Below are 10,275 nucleotides of genomic sequence, written 5' to 3'. Positions count from 1 at the left end.
GTGTTACTGCACACACCTGCACATGCAGCAGGGGCTCTTATATGTTTTAAAGGGCATTTGGTAAAATTAAATCACTCTCCTGTTCCATCCCATATACATTTGCTAAGCTGTCATTGTTCTCCACATGGCTCTCTTTGCTGACATAGCTCTGCCTTGTTTTCTGATTTACCCACTCATCTCATTTCAGGGGTATTTTTACACACCAGGCTTGCTTCTGTCTACAAATTGAGCTAACATGTTAATTCTTTTGTGTTAGAAAGAGTTTCCTTGATGTCTCCCTTGCTTTTTACTAACTGGTAACTGATGTATAATTTATTTGCTTATTACTTTATAAAATATATGTAGCCATTTGGGAAATTTTATTTATGGTTGTTAATATATTTATATGAGTAATCTTTATCAATAATTGCACTAAATATGGAAAACTTAAATTGTTTTTATTTTCATACACTTGTGAATCTTTTAGAATTTCCCCCCAAAGTTTTAAAGCCTGACACAAAACTTAAAATGTGTGACCATTAATTCCATGTGAGACGCTGTACTTGCAGTGTTCAATGTACTCACTAAACTACTAGACACTACCTGTGATTATTCTACAAACATACATCCCAGCTCCCACTGGAGAACAGAACGCTGGCCATATTGCTTCTGCTAATTGCCCTGTGACTTCAATCAAACACGAGTCTTTCATGCCTACTACAGACGTGAAAGTGCATACTCCCAAGGAAAGAAACTGGGTGCAATTGGGTCAGACTTTCAGGCTCTGTATCTGCCATTGCAAGATGCATCACCAGCTTTTTCCAAGAAGAAAGAAAGTCTCCATTTAGGACTTGGACCAAGAAAGCTGTGGTTTATATAGGTCCATTACTATGACAGTTAATGAAACCGCATCGTCTGTCTGTTTTACTGGAACCTCTTCCCTTTTACCCAAGCTGCAGAAAAGAAGTCTGCTTTGAGGAGAAAAATCCAATCCAGTGTCAGCCGTTTGCCTGTGAAGAGAACTGTCACTTTGTGTCAATTGAAGGAATTTGTGTCAATTTCTGATATCAGTTCCTATTTGCTCCATAGTACATCATTTTGCCTGTGTCCCCAACAAGGGAAGATGTACCTGAAAATTTATTGAATATGACAGTTCTGTTCTCTCGTGCAGATGAGCATGAAAGGCAAAGGTGAATATTTTAGGTGTAAGAAAAACACCTAACTAAAGTGTCCCAGAACTTCAATGTTTAAATTTTACTTGGCATCATTATCATTGACTAAAATAAAGTGAGCTGGAATTAGCAGACCCTTAAATCTTTTGTCTTCCTATTTATCTTTGGGCTAAACTTTGTATATACATATATATTATTTGTTTATCTTTTACTTATAGAAATGAACCATGAACACTTGTCTAAGTACAGTGTTCTATTGGGTGATGGTTTTCCTGTCTTATACAAAATAAACTAGGAATCGACCTCCTTTTCTGAGAGCAGAGGGGTTTATATCACACCATTGACTGTCTTTCCCATCTCAGGGAGAGTAAAAACCAGGAAGCAGACCCCTTCCCTGTAAAATGTTACCTCTGTCACTGACAGGATATCTTATTTGGTGTCATAATTTAAACAGCTGAAATGATGTTCAACTCATTTTCCAAGGTCAGTTCTTTTCTGAAAATTAATATGCACTCCAAATTGGGACACATCTATCAATCTTACAATTCTTCTGCCCCCCAAATTTAAGATTTCCCTAGCATCTACATTTGTTTTGCTCTAAAACAGAAGCATGGAAAATTTAGCACACTGCACTGTGTCAGTAATATAAGGATTAATACTCAATATATGGAGAATATATGAAGGAATATGTCTTTTACGACATTTCTTTTTATGAGTGAGAAGGGACCTAATAAATTACTTTATTAAATCTCTTCACACAAGTGAAGATAAATGTCATCAAGGGCTTAAGGTCTCATGCACTACATATAATGTACAGTTCTGTCGATCTTCTATATTTCTATATTTTGTCAAAATCATCCAATGGGCTTTACTTCATCATCAAATCTTTTTTTTTCCTTAGGACAAAAAATAAAATAATGTATTGAGAAAAAAATGGCTGGTTTAATTTGGTTGCTTTCCCAACCTGGTATACATGCTGCTGGATGACCCTGCTCTTTTACTCTACGTCAGATAATCTTCCATCTCCAAATGAGGGTCACTGTAAGACTGATTTATTTTAATGTTTAGGAGTAGGAATGTCTTAGATTCTTTCCTAACTACTCCTTCTGTATTTTTGGTATTTGTCTGACATGATATGGCCAGCAGAGACTTATTAATCTTCATCAAATTCTCTACTACAGGTGAAAAATTCAAAGATTGCACTCTGTTTGGTTGTAACTAAATGGTTGAGCACATGTCTAGCAGGTACAAGTCTCTAGGTTCAACCCCCAGCAACACAATATAAACATTGTTTTGAAGAGTCAAAGTTACTATTCTGTTACTCTCAAGACACAAAACTCACCCTAGAGCTTTTGTCTTTACATTCTCATCTGCACTCTTTCCATTTTAAATGCTTTAACTAAAGTCCATAATCTTTCAACTAGACAATTTTAATAGTCTGCTAACATGATGGCTTTAAAACATTTTCCCTAACATTTTGAAGAAATATATTTAGATGATGACTTACTATAGACATATATAATTAAAATCAAATGTAAGTTGGTAAAATAAAACTTTTCCATCCTCCTACAAAGGCATGTTTTTGGTTCCCTGTCCTTGGACATGTAAGAATCGAGGCAAAGAAATTTGGTGCATTTGGAAAGGTCTGGGACCAACTCCCCACCCCCACCCCACCCCACCCCACCCCTGCACAGGCTCAAGATCAACCATCCCACAGAGGAGAAAGAAAGAAAGAAAAAAAACTTTTAAAAACTACTCTGGAAATATGTACAATGACATTCTCTATTCTACTCTATTCTGTTCCACTATCAAAGAAAAAAATAACTGCATAACCTTAGTGAGGGTCTGTAATTGAAAGACATCATTTATGTCCATTCATGGTTCTTGCTAATGAATTTCTCACAAAATATTTGTGTCCAGCCTACTGAAATATATAACTTTAAGTCATTTTTGTAGGGTTGGGGGGAGGGGGTTCTGGGTTGTGATTAAACTTATTATTTAGCTACAGTCAAGGGTCTTCCTGTGTGTCCTGCAAGCCTACAGATCAATTTATTCCATGTTGTAGCTATTCATGTCTTCCACATAAGGTTCTGGGACTGCCTCCTTTAATTCTTTGCATTTTCTCTCCCTGTAGATTTTGCTCAAAAATACCTCTGCAATTCTGTAAATAATTTTCTAACTTATCCCCAAACAGAGATACCCTTGTTGTATACCTCCTCTGTGCTTTCATAAACCTAATCAGAACTACAGAGAACAACCCCCGCCCCCCAAAGCTGTCCTAACTTTGTGTGCATAGCCATTCAAGCATCAGAATGAGTTTTGCCTTCAAAACTCCTTCAAAATTTCTATGTCTTGGTTTATTTCCTATGAATTTTCATACTTTCATTCATGAAAGAGATTGCCCTGCGATTCTTTGCTACCTAGGAAAAGCTGCTTCTTTTTCATCTAGAAAGCAGTGAGTAACTGGGGATTTGAGTTCCAGAACAACCAGCTAGTTGATTATATCACTGGACTAAATGTGTACAAACATTTTCATCTGCTGGACAACAGAAAGCTAAGCTGCCCAGTGCCTAGTGGAGCGGGCAGGGGGAAGGGCTTGTTCTCTAGCTTTCTGAAGAAGGAATCTCTCTGCCAAGGAGAAAGAAAACTACAGAATTTCTTGGAACCGGGCACTGTCAAGGACTGAACTATTTAGAGAAATTGTCTCCTATCTGTCTACCTAAAAGCCACTAAGGGTCAGGGGCTAAATTCCATGGGACTACTGATCTATATCAGGTGAAACTATGTAGGCTGGAGAAGATCAAGGGAACCAGAACTGTAAGCAGGAAATTCCCAAAGCTTAATCGGGTTTGTGGGTGTGCAATGCATAACTATTCATGGCCTAGGTCTTGCTGCATCATGAACTCAGAGGTAAAGGCTATTTTAAACATAATCTAACAAAACTTAAAACAAACAGACAAAACCAAACAAGTGGACCATAAAATAATACTTCTTGGCAAATATAGTTTAAAATTCTTTAAGGAGAAGTTAAAAAAAACAAAACAAAACACACACACACACACACACACACACACAAAAACCCACAAAAATAGTGTGCCTTACAGTATATGAAGTTCATAAAATGTGGTATAATTCAAATATGACTTCACAGCAAAGTGATGAATATCTTATTATAGCCAAAAGAAAATTAGAGCAAAGATGAAAAATTAGCAAGCATGCTTTATTATTTAAAGGAAAACATAAACATAATGAATGTGGCTTTAAACAGAATGACTTTAAAAGAAGCAATGTAATTTCTAGAGCTGAACAAAACATTTGAAACGGAAAAGAAAGTAATAGGCTTACTAGTACATTACAGCTTCAGGAAGAGCCAACATCAGTGAACTAAATGCATTAACATTAAAAATATATTCAAACCAAGTCTCAAAAACTATTTGGACTTATATCACCTGTAGATGGTACTAAGTAGCTTAATACATAATGTGTATATTTGCAGTCAAAGAAAGGAAGGAGAATAAGGAATGTACAAAATAAGATTGATGAAAAAATAATAACCAAAATACCTAAATTTGATGAAATGTATTATCATAGATATTGAAAGAAAGCCACAGGAAGGAAAATCATAATCAAATTATAATAGACTTTAAAGAAAAATTTAAAGGGCCAAGGATCTGACTCATTGCCTACATGCAATGCAATAAACATAAGATTTGCTACAGATTTCTCATCAAGAGCACAGCCAATGTCAACAAAGCATCATATTTAATGTGCCAAAACTCAACATACAATTCTAGATTGAGTGAATATTTGTAGGTGAAAGGAACGCTGCAAAGATGAGTAGGAAGCTAAGAGAATTCACACCCGAGAGAGATGTTTTTAAAAATTACTAAATGTCTAAAATGTAGGCAAGCTAAAAAAAAATTAAAAATAAATAAATAAAATGCATGCTGGGTGCTTGCTTAGAAAAAAAAGCATCTCAAATGACATATATTTGAGTAAATATGAAAGATGGTTTTCTTAACTTTAAATTCTATTTAAAAGACAATTAGTGTTTTAAAAACAATATTGCAACAAACTGGTGCATCGGTGAGAGGTAAAAAAACATTTAAAAAGCATCACCAAGAAGGAGAAGAACACAATGTTCCACTGCTGTGGTGAGGCCCTCTCACTAGATGTGGAACATGACTATCTCACAAAACGTCAATTTAGGAATATTTGCACCAGCGCTTAGTCAGAGGTGGGCAATAGTCAATATTTGTCCTGTATTTTGCTTTTGTAAGTTCTAAAAGCTAAGAGATTTTATTTTGTTTTTACATTGAACAAAATTAATTGAAGAAACAAAAGATATCATAAGTGTCCTGTAACCTACAAACTGAAAAGGAAAGAAAAATACTATTTAAACAACATAGTGTAACATTGTTATATAGAAAGGATACAGGCCAATAGTGAAGACAAAATAAAACATGAAAAATTATTACATTCATTTAAAAGAATGAACGGTAAGAACAAAGACAGTGATGATGTAAAAGTGGAAAATAAATCTCAAGAGGACATATGTAAGATCAAGAATGCCAATAGTTTTATTAAATATTATCTAAACATTCCAAATGAAGAGCATAGATTTTCACCGAGAGACCCAATCACAGATACTTCTATAGAAAAATAAAAGTGTAAAGGAAGTCATAAAAAATATATATATTAGTCTACTGAATTGATGTAGGTACATGCCCCTAATCCTAGCAGTAGCAATAGGCAGAGACAGGCAGATCTCTGAGTTCTCTGGCCAGCCTGGTCTACAGAATGAGTTCCAGGACAGCCAAGGCTACACAAAGAAACTCTTTCTTGGAAAAACAAAAACAAACAAACAAACAAAAAACCAAAACTTTCAGTCCATAGATGTATGTAAATAGTTTAGATGAAATTGTCCCATTTGGGCTAACAATGTTTCCTCCAAAATCCAAAGACCATCTAACAAGAAGCCCAACAACAGATAGGAGAAGCCCTGTTTTAAGTTTTTGGTCAAGATTTTCTTTAAGACTCCTAAAAGATTAACTTCTAGCATATTGCTGTGGCTTTCCTCTCAGAATATAATTCTATATTGCTGAAGATATCGTGCACTTCAAATGCAGAGCTCAGGGGTCTCTGAGATCGAACTAACTGAACTGAATGCCCTCTCTCTGAGAATGAGCTTTCATCAAAGGCACCTTGCATTCTTCCAAGGGAAGGAAGCAACCAAAAATTCTACCCAACTTTAGCACCTGTAAACCACATCAACAATGAGCATTGCATGATAATCGCTTAGGTGCTGTAGTGGTACCCATACTTTGGCAGTAACCAATAGATCTCTAAGTGGACTTAAGACCCTACCAACAAGAAGGAAATCACGCCTTGTACTGGAAACATAACCACCAAGGGCTAATGAATGGATCTCATGAGGAGAATCCATTACTACCACTTTACTAAACCAGAATAATGCCTGATGGCATTATAAATATTTTCCCTTATACTGGCACATATCCCCCATCTCCTACCAAGGAAATTTCTCTTTAAATAGACAAAGGCAATTTTAAAATTCACAGCCAATCAAAATACAGAGTTCTGGAGGCTAGTCCCAACTGATATGTCTACAATACAACTCTTGTACCGAAAACACAAGGATAATTTTGGAAGAGAGTACAAAGATTGCAAAAGGCAGAAGACCAGGAAGATTTCTGTCAGATGGTGTCAGAAACTGCACCTTGAACTCTTACTAAAATGGCTACCGAAAGTGGGAGCCGAACAAGGACTACAAGAAAAGATGTACTAATGTGGATAAGTTCATGCGAAAGAACTAAAGATGACTTAAAAAAATGCTGAAAGTGGGAGAAATAGTCTTCCCCAGAGAAGAACAGAGTAAATGATTATCCAATATCAATTTGTGTGTGTGTGTGTGTGTGTGTGTGTGTGTAAAATGACAATTTTTAAAGAGACCATGAATTTGGAAAAGATCAAAGAAGAGTATATGGGAGGTTTTGAATAAAGGAAAGGGAAGGAGTAAAATTACTTCGGAAAAAAATATTAATTAAAAAAAAAAAACCAAAATAATCCAGAGAAGCATGCTAACACTGTGAATCAAAGTGTGGGCTCAGCATGTAGATGACCGTTTAAATATCCACAGCAGTAACTACCAGCTGTGTGGGTTAATTGCTTTACCTCTGAGCCTCTACTTCCTCATTTGTAAAATAGAGGAAAAGTCGTACTTTGTAAAGAAATCATTAGTATGAGCAATGCAGGATGTCTATATCATTATCTACAAAAAGTCTTTTTTAAATGAATCATAAATTACTCCCTCTTCAGGAGATACATCATCATTTCATAACGATAAGATAGTCAGCAAGATGAAAAAAATCCTAAACTCTTTGTTAATGAAGAAAAACATAAAAAAAAAAAAAACAACAAACTTAAGAACATGAGAAGACTTTCTTTTTAAACCTAAATATTACTGACAATTTCAACACTGTTTCTTTTTCCGGGAATTGTTAGATCTAAACACAGAAAAATTACTTATCATGTAAGTGATCTGAACTAATCTATCAATCACTTTGACCCATTTGACCGTAGGAATCGTGCCACATAAATCCTGAGACTAAATATCACACTCAAGTGCATATTGAACTTTTATTTTAGTAAATATATTGGTCTATAAACAAATTACAACAAATTTAGAATTAAAATACTACATGTATCTCCATTTCCACTTAAGAAGAAAGCAATAAAAACAGGGTGTAAGGATAACTGAGAATTAAATAATATATGCTATAATATGCAATGTTATTAATTATATAATATATAATGATATAGCTTTAAGTGATGCCTTTGTCAAATGTTGGAAGAGTTTGAAGCTGATGAAAATATAACATGTTTCTTGCCAAGGCAGTGCTTTTATCACTTTACACAGTCATGTTGTAAAAGGAGACCGTTCTAAAAGTTATTACTTCTACAAGGAAAAGGAATAAGTAAGATCCAAAAAGAGAGGTGATGGAAAAGAATAATTAATGACTGTATTCAAGATTATTTATGTGTCTCAGAATCTTTTGAGGTGCATAACTGATACCTAGGTTAAAAGATGTTTGAATAATAACTCAAAAATAGCTCAGGAAAGATTTGGGTTATCTCATCTCATTTTGCTGCATAATTTCAAAATCTAAAAAGTAGTTAAAACATGAGGATTTTATCCTTCTTTCCCAACCAGTTATGTGTCCATTACCACAGTGTAAGTCTATTTCTAAAGGGCAAGAGAAAATAATTGCTATAATGAAAATGATGACAGCACAGATAAGTTTAACTGAATGCAAACCAAATGCTGAAAGAAATTGTACACAACCTAATTTCAAGGGGAAATATACTGTGTTCGTGAATCAGAAGATTCAAATTTTTCAAAGTGGATATCCCTCTCCTCCAAGACTAATTCACAGGTCTTTAAAGCTCAAAGTTCCAGAAGTATTAATTCTGGAAATTGTGAAAATTTTTCTAGTCATAAGATAGAAACCTCAAAAGTCTACTTTATAACTACAGTAATCAAGACACTGTTTAATTAATGATATTACATATTCACAGAGCGGAGTAAAAAGTCACAAATTATACACATATAGAATTAGGTGTTTTTCAGCAAGAATGTCAAGTCTATCAATGAGAAAGTAGTTTCTAAAAAACATTGCAGAAACATTAAATATCCACTTGTGTAGGGGCATGTTTGTGCATGTGAGTATGTGTATGCTTTCGTGTATGTGTGTGTGTGTGTGTGTGTGTGTGTGTGTGTGTGTGTGTGTACCCTAGAGGTAAGTGTCAGAGGGCTTTCTCCATCACTCTACCTTATTTTTGAAACAGGGTCCTGAGGCTTATGGTTTGGCAAAACTGGCCAATGAGATCCAGGGATTTTCCTCTCTCTACCCACTGTGCAGAAGTTATAGACATAGACTGTTGTGTGTACCTTTTTATGTGGGTAATGATGACAAACCCAGATTCTCAAAGTTATGTAGCAAGAACTTTAGTGGATGGGCCACCTCACCCGACCAAAATCAAAACTTTCCCAGCTTATGCCATGCACACAATTTCATTTGAAACAGACCTAGGAATAAATAATTACAAAACTCATGAGAAAAATCAAGCAAAACTTCCTGATTTAGAGATCACCAACAACGTCATAGAATATTACCAAATGAATCTTAAAAGGAAAAAATGTGAATCACAAGAGCTAAGAACTTTTGATTTTAAAAGACACTGAAAGTCAATCATACGCTAGGAAAAATTATTTGTGCTGGGATATGACAAAGAACTTGGAGCCAAGGATACATGAAAACCATAATTCAATATGAAGAAAGAAAACAAGCTTTGACAGTCGGTAGAAAACAAAGGTTTCAGTGAAGGAACCTAAACAACGATTAAACTTGTGAAGAAATGGCTGCCGTTACTAAGTCACTAGGGAATTACATGTTACAATTAAATTACACAACAGCACAGTTTGCTAACATGGTTGAAATTTAAATGATTGACTACTTTAGAAACTTGGAGCAACTAGAACTTTCACGAACTACTCTGAAGAACGCAAAATGGCACAGTCACTTTGAAGTCATTTTTGTCAAGTTAAATTTGCATTTATCATAATGCAGTATTTTCACTCCTAAGTATTTATTCCTAAGAGAAATGAAACATATGTCTACATAAAGACTGGTTTAAAAAATTCACAGCAGCTTGATTCATTATAGTCTAAGCCTAGAGACAATCCAAGTGTCGATCCACAGTTTGTATGTGGATAAACAGTGTGCTAGCCTTACAGTGAAGTACCATTCAGTAGTAAGATGCGATAAACTACTGAAATGAAACACAGATGAATCTCTGAAACATGATACTGAGTATAGAAGGCCAAATATAAAAGAGTGCCCACTGTATGAATCCATATATACAGAATTCTATAGGCAGAAGGCAAAGCCAAGGTTGCCAGGGCTGGGAATTAGCACAAGGTGGACATACCCTGTTACCTTTCTGAAATGATAGACGAACCCTGGGCCATGATTGTAGTTGAGTTTGCACAGATGCATAAATTTATCCAATTTAATCAGTTCTGAACATTTAAAAATGAGAGCAT

At 35.1% G+C, this 10,275-nt stretch overlaps 1 non-coding gene across 1 annotated transcript; it reads left to right on the top strand.

Annotated features, from left to right (window-relative positions):
• The first annotated feature begins 2,712 nt into the window (after window positions 1–2,712).
• Gm25388 lies at window positions 2,713–2,870 on the top strand. The gene has a single exon (XR_003954192.1). It is a non-coding gene; the product is annotated as a small nucleolar RNA SNORA38 (small nucleolar RNA).
• Window positions 2,871–10,275: the final 7,405 nt, after the last annotated feature.

The sequence above is a fragment of the Mus musculus genome, chromosome 2 (assembly GCF_000001635.26).
Source record: "Mus musculus strain C57BL/6J chromosome 2, GRCm38.p6 C57BL/6J".
Taxonomy (NCBI): Eukaryota; Metazoa; Chordata; class Mammalia; order Rodentia; family Muridae; genus Mus; species Mus musculus.
This window is presented reverse-complemented; position numbering and strand designations above follow the sequence as displayed.